Here is a 13,035-nt window from a genome sequence, read left to right as displayed (position 1 = left end):
AATCCAGGGATCCATCAGCACAAGAAATGTAGATGCTGAATATATTCCTATAACCCCAAAGCCTTTTCTGACCACAACAAAGTACCGTCCCAGAGTCACATGGATCTAGGGAACAAAATCACTCCAAAGGGCAATTTTGCTTCCTCCTTCCCTCCTTGAGTTGCAATACTGTTAGTCTATAAGCCCAGGAATCAACTTTCACAGGGCTGGAAGAGGCTGCTGGAGGAAGCAAACATGGCAAAAACCCACATCTGCTATTGCTTTCTGCTGACAGATTTCTCCAACAAATCTTATAATTAGTAAAAACCATGATTTGTCGTGATGTCTGAAGTGAGCCAGCGTATATGACAATTTCAAGACATAAAGCCTACAATGTAATATAAACATTACATTCAGCTTTACTTTTCAACAAGTTTATTTTAAAAGAGCACACCATAATTTTATGTTCCAAAAGATAAAATTAAAAGTAGCTTGTTTAGATCAGTGAGTTTTGTCTCTAGTCTTTCAATTACCTGAACTCCTATCTTGCGACTATGTTTACATCTGTAGTACAAGGTCACCTGCTTCTTCTAAAACCATTTTAGAATATCCTCCACAGATCATTTTAGTAGGGATACAGTGTCAGCTTCAGCAGTAGAATCAATCACCTTAATGAAAAAGGAAACTGTGTTAAAAAACAAATAACAGATTTATATTAACAGAACATGACACTTCAAGCGAGCATGTAAATATGTATTTCATTACTTTACATCCTGTTAATGCAAAGCCACGAGCAGCTCATCAAGCTTGAAGCTTCTTAAACTAATACAAAAACACAGACCGATTTCCCACTAGCCTTACCTCGCTCTCACTCTCCTCTTCTCAGCAGGGCTTTTGTCGGATTTCACACAAGCTGCCCTGAGGCCGCAACTCACTCTGCCTCTTTCGTGCAGCAAACAAGATCCTCTAAAAACCAGTTTCTGTTTGCTGCACAAAAAAGGTGAAGCTAGTTGCAATCCTGGGGCAGATAGTGTGAAATCCAATGGAAGTCCCGCAGAGAAGACGAGCATGAGAGAAGCTAAGGCTAGTGGGAAATCGGTCACAGAGACCCCCACCACCCCTGTACCTGCGTTAGACTGAACCTGAAAAATATTGTATTTCCTGCATCCCAATACCAGTATGGTATTCGGATTCGGTGAATATTTGGAATTCCCAATTTTTTCCAGCTCTGTTATAGTAAATGGTCCCCATAAGGTATAAATGAGAATCTATTTGGAGCTATCTGGAAATCAGTATTTGCAGCATAGCTGCTACGGCCTCTCCTCAACACCCCCTCCTCAAACTTTCAAAAAGATTGGACCAGAGGGTCCAACTCTATGGGTGTCCAGAGAAGGTGCCCCCATTCTCCATCAAAACCAATGGAGGGGGGAAAGTTGTTTAAAGGAATGCAGTCCCTTTAAATGCCTTCTACAAACCACGTGAGCAGCACAACTCTGACAGCATTTAAAAGGACCATGATTCCTTTAAACACCTTACAGTTCAGTTTAAACGGAGATGCAAGAGGAGCCAGCCTCTGATGAGGTGATGTGGAGCTCTCAACTCCTGCCAATCCCTTGCCGATCCAAAGTACAAAAGGAGCCCATAAGCTGAATATACCCAAATAAAAGACAAAATAATTTGGCTTTTATATGGGCTATACTGGTAGCCAATCAAATTCTTTGATCTGTATTGGCTTAAATAATACCCAAAAAATACTGGTAAGGTATTTTCCAGGGTGCTTTTTCCCCCAGCTCAGTTTATGCCATGACATCCAGAATAGGCAACCTGTAGTTTACAAAAAATTATATGGGCAAATAAGACATGTCAGGGTAGGGGAAGAGTATAAACCCACATTTTCTAAATCTCGTCTGGCTAGGACATTTGAAATTTAGAAGAAACAAAGGCCCTTTTCAGAAGATCATTGTTCCTCAGTGTTTTTTTTGTTTTTTTAGTGAGTGTAAATCAAAAAAACAATTTGGATTTATACACCCCCTCCCCAAAATTTACATTAAGTTCTACTGTTAATCAAAATTTGTACTGAGCTTTCCTTGCCGGAATAAACAATAAACTTAAAATTTGCCCAAGGTCTGGAGTAAGTCCATGTCAAAACCCTAATATATTATGATGATATTATATGAAAATAGAGAAAGAAGGTTTATATTTAAGCCAAAGATAAATAAAATCATTAGTTGAAAATTATAAAAAAACACAAATAAATCAAAAGGAAAAGTCACACTGCACACACAAAATTGAGTTTAAGGATACAATGTAAATAGACAAAATTTGAATCAGAAACAATGCTGCTAACTCATTAAAAAACTCAGAAGACAATGACTTAATTCCAAAAAAGTTAAACACTGGACAGGTACATATACTGACCAAATCAGGAAGATGGGAACCAGTTAACATTAACTCTTGACAGAATTTGAGTTTCATTAGTCAACATGCTGGGAAAACCACAGGACTTCTAACAAACCACAGGACTTGTAACAAAATCAAGCAGGGTTTTTCTGCTGGTATCAGTACCCAGAAACTTAACAACTATTCTTGTTTTAAGAGAGCTGTCATTCAGCAACACATCAATATACATAAGGATGAAATAACCTACAATTTTGAGTAACCAGAATCAGACCTCACATACACACACAAACCAAACCCATCCTTCTAGCTGTAACAATCACAAAAGAGTGAAAAAGTTTTTCTTTCCGTAGCTTTAACTATCCAAATATATTATTGTAGTGTTATAAAAATATATTAATTAAATAAAATCAAAATCGGCATTTATACATGTGGAGGTGAAAACAAGAGTATCAAGCTTGAGTAAAGAAACCCAAGTTACTACATGTTCGGCTGGGAATCACAGAGTTGGAAGGTACCCTCCAGGGTCATCTAGTCCAACCCCCCGCACAATGCAGGAACTTCACAAATACCTCCCACACACACATACATCCCCAGTGATTCCTGCTGCATGCTCAAAAGATGGCAAAAACCTCCAGGATCCCTTGCCAAAATGGCCTGGAGAAAAAATGCTGACTGATCCCAAAGCAGCAACCAGAATTTCCCTGGAAGGGCCACAAGAACTAAGCACTGATGCAACCCCTCCTGCCCTCCTTCTCATTATCTGCCTAAGTCTACAGTGTCAGCATTGCTGAACATGTCGGATAGCTAACTAGTCTCTGTTTAAAAACATCCAAGGAAGGAGAGCCCAACACCTCCTGAGGAAGCTCGTTCCACTGAGCTCTGTCAGGAAGTTCTTCCTAATGTTTTGCCAAAAACGTTTTTGATTTCAACCCACTGATTCTGGTCCAATCTTTTGGGGCAACAGAAAACAACTCAGCACTACCCAGCCATTGGCCATGCTGGCTGGGGCTGATGGGAGTTGTAGGCAAAAAACATCTGGAGAGCTACCGTTGGCCACCCCTGCTCTATATAACAGTCCTTCAAGTACTTGAAGATGGTGATCATATCACCTCTCAGTTGTCTCCTCTCCAGGCTAAATATAACTAGTTCCTTCAGCCTTTCCTCACAGGACCCAGTCTCCAGACCCCTCACCATCTTCGTTGCCCTCCTCTGGACACATTCCTGCTTGTCTAGATCCTTCTTAAACTGTGATGCCCAGAGCTGAACACACAGTACTGTAGGTGAGGTCCAACCAGAGCAAAGTAAAGCAATACCATCACTTCACTTGATCTGGATATTATACTTCTGCTGCTAACAGCCTAAGATTGCAATTTGCCTTTTTAGCCACCACATCACACTGCTGGCTCATGTTCAGTGTACAGTCCGCTAAGACCCCTAAATCCTTTTCGCACATACTACTGGCCAAGACAAGTCCCCCATCCTATAATTATGCATTGGATTTTTCCTACCTAAATGCAGCATTTTACATTTATCCCCATTAAAATTCATTTTAATTTGTTTTAGCCCAGTTTTCTAAAGCCTGTCAAGGTCACCCTGTATCCTGTGTCTGTCTTCTACCTACAAATTTAATAAGCATTTCTTCTATTCCTTCATTCAAATCATTTATAAAGATACTAAGCACAAGGACAGATCCTTGAGGCACTCTACTTGTCACTCCTCTCACAAGCATTCGTTGGGTGCAATCTGTCAACCAATTACAGATTCACCTAACACTAATAAGATCCAAACTACATTTTATCAATTTGTCAACAAGAACAGTATGTGGAGTCTTACTGAAATCAAGATAAACTATGTCTACAGCATTCCCCTGATCCACAAGGTAGAAACTTGAGAGGGAGAGAGGGCAGAGGGAGAGATGTTAGTCTGACATGACTTGTTCTTGAGAAAGCCATGCTGGCTCTTAGCAATCATAGCCATCTTTTCTAAATGCTCAAGAACTGACTGTTACATTATTTGTTCTAAAACTCTTTCAGATATAGACGTCAAGCTGACAAGATGATAGTTATCTGGATGCAACTTTTCCCCCTTCTTGAAGATGGGGACAACATTTGCCCACCTCTGATCTTCCAGCTGACCTGTTCTTCAAAAGTGCTCAAAAATAATGGACAGAGGGTCAGGAATTATGTCCACAAGTTCTTTTAGTAACCTTGGATGCAGTTCATCTGGTTCCCTGGACATTGTTTCATTTAAATAAATAGGTATTTATGTACTGCCCCTATGCTGATCCTAGGCTGCAACTCCCTTCCCTCATCATGTGTTCTGTTTTTGTCACGTTGAGCACTGGTTTTCTCACAAGAGAAGACTGAGGAAAAATAGGAATTGAGCAGTTCTGCCTCTCTTCATTACCTGCCACAATTTCACTTTCCTGTCCTCACAATGGGCCTACCATATCCTTGCTCTTTTTCTTACTTTGTACATAAGAAACCTTTTTTGTTGTTTTTGGCATCTCTAGCCTAAGCTCATACTGAGCTATCATTTTCCTAACTCTTAGGGAAGCTCACGAAGTAAATACAGACAAATCATTCTTGGTCAGTTTGGCCTCTTAAGAATTTGGGAGAGGGGAGATGGAGAAAGAAGAGAATCATGAGCTCCCTGGAAGAAGAGTGAGATCAGACATCATTAACTGTATGGACAGTAGGAGCAATCAAGGCTTCTGTCCTTAGCAAATATTGTACTAAAAAATCTTACTAGATCTGTACCTGATGTGAACTATTCTAGTACTACTGATGTTTTAGAACAGTATCACCAGCCGATATTAAAGTTGGTGTATTAAAGGTGAATACATAGAAGTTCAAGATCAAGAAATGAGTAATCAACACTTGCCTTAGACGTAAAGCATCCTTTGAGGGGGACTTTTTTTTTAACATCTGTAATACAGATCATTATTTCTAAAGTCCTCTGTACAGGAAAATACAACAGCATACTATCTTTCTGTTTTCATTTTAGTGCAGTATAACACTTGTACTGATATTTATTTATAAATATATAGTAAAATCCAGTGTTAGAACTGCAGAGTAGGATAACTATGAAATGCAATTTAAAATCTTAGAAACACTCCAACTTAGGTCTCATCTGAGGTATTAATAAACAGTGCATATTTAGTTCTACATTAAACAGGAGGAGTAAGCAGTTTAGATGTTAATACATTAAAACATTGATTTTTAACATCAACTTAACGTTAACACAACAGCTGTTAAAAATCCCTTATATAAACAACTTCTGCTAAAGAGTATAGCCACAAAAGTTAAGCTAAAAATTGCATTTATGTAGATTTTACTTTTTACAGCTAGACAACAGCTAGATTTTAGTCCAACAATGCCATATATGCCAGCAAAATTTTCAGGGTATTAGTTAAAGAGACAATGCACCTTTTGTCAGAAAGCTGACATCTTGTATCTGATGAAGACAATGTTGACTCTCAAATGCCTATACCCCAAAAATCTCGTTGGTCTCTAAGATGCTACTGGACTTCGGTTGGGTAGACATGTTGGTCTGAAGCAACAGAACAAAGTTTGATTCTTGCAGCACCTTTAAGATCAACAAAGTTTAATTTTGGGTATAAGCTTTTGTGTGTGTGTTGCAGACTACTGCACATCAATACAGCTACCCTCTGAAATGTTAACAAGTCTAGAAACAAAAGAAAAATAATCGTATCTTTCAAAAGTGGTTGATAATGTGGATATTTTAATTTTCATTCAAATATTTTACACTGAACACTAAGACAAAACATGCTTACCTGGAAGTAAAGGCATATTGACATAAAGACTGAGATATTTATTACATTTTTATCCTACTGTCCCTGCAAAGAGCTCAAAATGTGTGCCTCATTCTAACCTTTTCTATTTTACTTTCACAACTATCCAGTAAGGTAGGCTGCACCAAGACAGAAAGACATGCTCAGCATAGTTCATGGCACGGCTGGAATTTTAATGCAGGTTCCAAGATTCCAGTTTAATACTCATGCCCTAAACGATGGCAGTGGAAGGTACTGTCAAGGGGCAAGCGATTTATAGCAATCCCCTAGGTTTCTCAAGGCAATACACTTTCAGAGGTGGTTAACCGTTGCCTGCCTCTCCTTTAGAGACCGTAGACTTCCTTGGCGATCTCCCATCCAAAAACTAACCTGGGCTGACCCTGCTTATTTTCCGAGAGCGAGACAGTCTGAGCCATCAAGGTAAAGATAACCCACTGCAACGCGATGTTATAGAAATTTAGTTACGATGCAGCTACACGATTTGCATGTTCAAATATAAATCAACGTAATTTAGATCCTGCCATGTTTGCTGACTTTAGACTGGGGGGGGGGGGGAGGAGAGACTGAAAAGTCACATGCTCCCGTAGAAAGCATAGGTCTGCCCTCCACGGAGAAATTCTCTCCCCTCCTCCCCATAAAGGAGTGGAGGAGCTATTAGCTAAGGAAAGCGTGCAGCCAATATGCGCCGCAAAACCGCCATAACGCTGCTGGAACAACGAAGGTTGCAGGAGGCGGGGGAAGAAGAAAGAGAGGGAAAGATCGGAGAACATACGGCGAAGTCAGAAGGCCGCAACTCGGTGGCGCGTGTTCAAAACCCACAGGCCTTTCTGAGCTCGGCATGCACGTGCCCAACGCAAAGAAGGCTGAGGGCTGCGCTGCTCCCCCTTCCGATCACACGGCCGACCCTAAACCATCCACTCTACTACAAAAGCCTCCACCCCAGAGTCCGCCTGCAGCACCTCACCAAACACGCACGGACGAAGGCGCCTCAATCTCTCCCACCACTCCGAACAAGGAACCGCCCTGACACTCGAGGAGAGCTGCGCACTGTCACCACTACCCGCCCCTCCCCCTCAGAGGCTTCGCGCCGTCTGCCCAATGGCCGCCACAAACGGGTGTTAATTTTCTCAGCTGGCAGCTGAGGCAAGAAGGCTGTCTCTCAGACACGCGGAAACTTGCGCGCGCCTTGCAAAGTTAACAGGGCCAGTGCAAACGTTACTTTCTCCCCACTTCCCGCCTTCGCCCCGGCAGTTACCGTGTAGTTATAGAGTGAGGTGACAGAACTCCCCTTCCCCCAGCCTTAGAGACTCACAGCCAAAATCTAGGCGCCCGACGGCAAAAGACCATGCGCACGCACCCATGTGACGTCGTCAGAGGCGCCTCAAGTGGCGCACGCGCGGGGCTAGCCCGCGCACCTCCTCCTACTCGCCTGCAGTTTGTCACGTGCCCGCCTCTCGTCTCAGTCTATCTTCCTCCCCCCCTTCCCCCTTTGCGCGTGCCCTGTTGGTTTTGCCTCAGTTAGCTCTCGGGTATGTAAAGGAAAGTTCTAGAATTCCCGCTTCTTCTTTTCCAGTCTCTTCAGTTGCCATCGTCTCTGAGGAGGGGGTTTAATGGCGGGTGGCCAGTTGTTTACGTTGCTTGGCTTAACAGTTCTTCAAACCTCTTCTCCCCTTCACGCTATCCTTTAATCGAAGCGCTTGTGTTCGAGCTGCATTTTCTAGCCCCGCTGCCTCCCAGGTAGACGTCCTTCCCCTCCTTAACTCCAGGAATGGTGGATGGGGCGGGGGGGGGGTGTTTGGGATCCTGGCGGGTACCGCCGAAGCGCGTCAGCCACCCGCAGGCAACTGGAGAGAAACATGGGAAGAAACGCGGGCGACCTGTCGGCGTCCCGAAAGACTGGCTGAGGAGGAAGGCTTGGCCGTCTGGTGTTTTAACTCGAACCGGTTAGGGTAACCCCCAGCGGCTCAGAGCTTTGACACCTGACCGGCGCAGCTCCTTTGTCTTAGAGCGGCAGTGACGCTAACCGCAGCCCCTGGAGGAGTAACTGACCTTTTTCATTTTGCGCCTGTTAAGGCAGGGTCGATGTTTGTTGCTTATTTATGTAGGTGCAAATATAAATTTTCACCGCTTCTCTCCTATCCATTCTCGCTTACCCGCTCCCAGTTATTCACGCTCATACACAGCCCTGTTTGGGTGTATCCACGCTGTCAGTCCTCCCCAGGGAAGCACGTTCCTCGAAATGGCCTGCCGTAACAGTTTTTCAAGGCACTGACTCATGCTGGCTTCATCACAGCTCTTCCACGTTTTACAACAATCAGCAATTGTAGTATGTATTATTAGAGAAGGGGGAGAATGTGTGAAGAAAACAACAACAAAAAACAAGCTAAATGGCATGGGTTCAATTATTGGGTGAGCTGAAGTATAGCTTGGGTTATGAAACCAACAGTACATTCCAAAACGTTGGGGTATGCGTCAGAACTCTTAAGTTGGAGGCCTTTATAAATCAATGCTAAATCTGTATTTTTATCTCAATTGATGTTTAACTACCATCTACATTGTATTTATAATTGCTTTTAATTGTTATTTCTTGCTCACTATTTTCATATACATCATTTTGAGTTAACAGATCACCAGATTGAGATTCATAAATATAAATCAGAAATGATCGCTTGAAAACATCTCACTTTTTAATTTTCCATCCCTCCATTTCAGTAACACTGCCCAGAATGTTCAGTTCCAGTGCAATCACTGTTTGACTCAAATCACAAATGCATGATGATTTTCAGATGATCAATTTACATAACAAATCCACAGCAATTTTTCTTCAGGCCAGTTTTGCCAGGATCCTGGATAGTGGTCCCCCCCATATTTTGGGCTTGCAGCAAGGGTCACTGGGTGTGTGTGTAGAGGGGGTAGGTACTTGTGAGTTTCCTGCATTGTGCAGAGGGTTGAATCCTTGAGGTCCCTTTCAACTCTATGATTCTGTGATTTAAACACATCCCAAAAGGCTTCAGAATTTGGCCTAAATCTAGAATGAACTTCACTTACTCCACATACAGGTTTTTGATTCCTGGTGTTGATACTTTTAGTAGTCCAAATCACATAAAAATACTTGGATACCAATAATGATAAACTGCACAAAACTTCTCTGAAAGTTGCTATTCATAGAATAATAGAATAGGAAGGGACCTCTAGGGTCATCTAGTCCAACCCCATGCACAATGCGGGAAAATCACAAGTACCACCCCCTGCCCTCCTCACAGCCCCGTAACAAGGGGCCACAGGGGGAATGGGGCCATGGGGGAGGGGGCCCTTTAAATTGTACAGGAGGCTGGTGACTAGACCTGCCACCCCTCCTGCATAATTTAGACATATCAGCTGATACCATACTGTTGTTTTCCTCCAGAGGAGGGAAGGAAGCGGGCAGGAGTCAGGGCCGGTGCTGGGTTTTCTGCTGCTGGAGGCAGACCCCAGGTCAGGGCCCCCCACCCCATCTTCTTTTAGAAAAAATCATTTGTGAACGCGTGAAGTGCACGTGTGGCATGATGACGTCACAAAAAGTGACGTCATCCAGTTGTGTGGCGCGCGGGACACAAGCCCAGTCCCCCACTCAGACTTCCTGCATTGCAGGAAGGCTGATCGGAGGGGGGGGGGGCGGGGGAGCTGGCAGTTGCCTCCCGCCTGCCTTGCAAGGTGCACGGGACGCAAGCCCTTTCCTCTGCTTAGCCTTCCTGCGACACAGGAAGGGATGGGGGGAGCCAGTGGTTGGGATGGGGGGAGCTGATGGGGTGGGGAGCCGATGGTTGCCTCCTGCACGCCTTGCAAGGCGTGCAGGGTGCAAACCCCTTCCCCCACTCATGGGCGGTCACCTCCCAGGCGCCTTGCAAGGCACACGGGATGCAAGCCCCTTCCCCCGCTCAGCCTTCCTGCCTTGCAGGGGCGGGGGAGTCGATGGCCCGGCTCATGGGGGGAGCGCCCAGCGGCGCCCCAGGCAGGGTGGCACCCTAAGCGGCCACTTACCTGGCCTACTGCCACACGCCAGCTCTGGCGGGAGTTGCAAGGCGTGTCACCTCCTCATTCCAGCCTACTGCTCTTGCAGCACTCACAGGGTACGGGGGGAGGAATATGTGACAATCTCCTGAAATGATCACGCTCTAGGCACGGTGCCCCTGCCAGCACTCTTTGCCCCTGCCTGTCCGCCTCTCCCCCTCTCTCCCTGCGAATCGCAGGGAAGCTGCTCTGCTTGCAAGAAAGGCATCCCTCCCCTCCAGCTCCCTCCTCCTGGGAGCAAGCGGAAAGGTGGCTCGTGCACCAAGTAGGTGCACACTCAGCTTTCTCATTGGCAGCAGCTGCAGCAGCCGGGGCCTTGGGGGGTGTTGGTGGCTGCTCTTCCCTCCACTGCAGACAGGATGAGCGCAAGCAGTGCCATGCGCCCCGGGTGTCTCTCACTCCTTCTGTAGCTGGCAAGTTCTTTCCCCTACCTCCCACCACACCTTTCTCCATAGCAAAGGTTCCCTTCACCTCCACTTTCCCACTCTCCCCTCATGGAGCCAGCTGTGCAGTGCACCCTTACCTGAAGGTTGCCTGCCTGCATGGAGCCACCTGTTTGCCTTTACTCTAGCCACACTAGGCAGACGAGCCTACCCATGTGATTTAAATCACGCAGGAGGGAGACAGCAGCCTGAAGGTGAGGGGCCACCCAAAACTGTCAGGGGGCCAGGCCCCGTGGGCCCCTGGTTAGCTACGGGCCTGCCTCATTATATGTCTAAGTTCACAGAATCAGCATTGCTGTTGAATGGCCATCTAACCTCTGTTTAAAAACTTTCAAAGAAGAAGAGCCCACCACCTCTTGAGGAAGCCTGTTCTATTGAGGAACCACTCTGTCAGGAAGTTCTTCCTAACGTTTAGCCAAAAACTCTGGTATAAGTTCCAATTCTTCCTACTATGTGAGATTACCACTACTGTTCACATTAGCAAAAGCCTGCACAGACTCCACTGGCCAAGTGATGGGCTGCATCTAGGGCTGAGAGCCTGTGTTTCCCGCCCCATCAGCAGCACCAGTCATCTTGTGCAACCCCTGTTACCTGGTGTTTAGCTTGGAGAAGTGTGGAGCCAAGGATAGTAGTCCCAAATTGCCATATCCTAGGAATAGCTGCTGCAATAAGAGTCAAGGGACTGCTCTTGGACCACAAATTTAACACATAATAATAAAAATAGTGCTGTCTTGCTGTAATGAAACAAGTTGTACAATGACTGGAATACTATACCATTTTATCTATAATTAAACTATTTTGATTTTAAAATGGCATTATATCTCCAGGCAACATTGTTATAGGAAAGCTACTGAATGTAAACCTCACAAATAGATACCGTAATTGTGTGAAGCTATAATTTCTGGCCCTTCACCTTTCCTCAATTCAAAATATTTTCCCTGTTCTTATATTTATTCCTGACAAGGGATATGGAAGCTGCTGCAATAAGAGTCAAGCTTAGGGCCAGCAATAGGGCGTAGGCAAGATAGGCTGCCGCCTACATCAGCATCTTGCCACAGCATCTTCACTACCATCTCCACCCCCCACCCCCCCGCAGGTTGGCCAGCGGCTCATACTAGAAAGGCCAGGTGTAACTTTTGTGGTTGTCCACTAGGAGCAGCAAGTGGCTGACCATGCTCTCCCCCTCCAGCCCCAGGGTAGGTGGGCTCGGCTTTGCTGCAGCAACCTCTGCCCACAGAGACTGAGAGGTGGTGGGCCAGCACAGCCAGGCTCATGAGTGCCTCCTCTCTTTTGCCCTCCGTGGCTTGCCATAGCATAGTGGCAGTGGGGACAAGGCAAGATTTTTGGCAGCCTGGGCAGTATGGAGTGAGTGACTTATTCAGTCACACCGAAGGGAGGGAGGGAGGAAGCCATGCTCACCTGATCCCACAGCTCAGCGGCTCCTCTTGGCCCAACTGGCAGTGACAGGCAGGTCCAGAGAGGGTCAGGGGGTTAACTCATGGACCAAACTGCAGAGAGGCAGGAACAGCCATGCAAGAAAGCTCCTTGCTGAATCCAAAGATGCTGATCCATCTAACTTTTCCCACCATTATCAATTTAATTTGCTTACAGCAGCACCCATTTTCCAAAAATGACATAGGGTACCTCTAGGGATTATCCCAGCCCCCATAGCAGCCATTTGGCAGTTGGCTATGTACTCCGTAATTTATTTTATTTACCTTAAATTTCTATCCCGCACTCTCCGCAAATGGACTCAAGGCAGCTAACAGTCAGTTCAGACATTTATATTTACTATTTAAAACCAATAAAATACAATTACAATTAAAAACATTCTATGGTGCACATATCCACGGTGGCACCCGGAAACTGTTCTCAGAATTCCAGAACTGTTCACAGCCCCACCCCACCCCCAAACCTGCAGCATACATGAAGCCCCAGGACTGCTGGAGGGGCAAATAAAGCAAAAGGGAGGTGAGGTGACAGGAAAGGAAAGCCTGCACTCCCACCCTAGATACTTGGCTGCACTTTTGAGCTATACTAAGCTCCCTCTGATTCAATTCTGAAATCCATCAAACTAGACATTTATATTAAGCTCAACTGGTATTTCAGAGAACTACAAAGTCCATCCACATTATTTAAAGGCCTCTTGACCCTGGTGTGGTGTCATCTAGTCAAAAGACCAGTCTGGGACCAGCTTTGGAGGCAGAGCTCAGGTTACACAGATATCTTCACAGCTTCCACACATGCAAATAGTGTCTGAAAAGTAGGTAAATATATTTCAGGCCATACCTCAGTTTCAGATAATCTAGTCTGATCTGCAATGAACAAACTCATTGGCTGCCCCTTTAC

General features: G+C 45.1%; 1 protein-coding gene across 1 annotated transcript in view; it reads right to left on the bottom strand.

The window, feature by feature from the left end:
- Nucleotides 1-7,554, bottom strand: part of LOC132590003 (MAX gene-associated protein-like) — a 94,937-nt gene extending 87,383 nt beyond the window's left edge. The window contains exons 1-2 of the mRNA XM_060262821.1: nucleotides 7,449-7,554; nucleotides 513-647 (exon numbers count right to left, since the gene is read on the bottom strand). The gene's annotated coding sequence lies outside the window, so the exon portion shown is untranslated. The remainder of the gene's footprint in view (nucleotides 1-512; nucleotides 648-7,448) is intronic.
- Nucleotides 7,555-13,035: the final 5,481 nt, after the last annotated feature.

Source organism: Heteronotia binoei, chromosome 21 (assembly GCF_032191835.1).
Source record: "Heteronotia binoei isolate CCM8104 ecotype False Entrance Well chromosome 21, APGP_CSIRO_Hbin_v1, whole genome shotgun sequence".
In the NCBI taxonomy this organism is placed as follows: Eukaryota; Metazoa; Chordata; class Lepidosauria; order Squamata; family Gekkonidae; genus Heteronotia; species Heteronotia binoei.
This window is presented reverse-complemented; position numbering and strand designations above follow the sequence as displayed.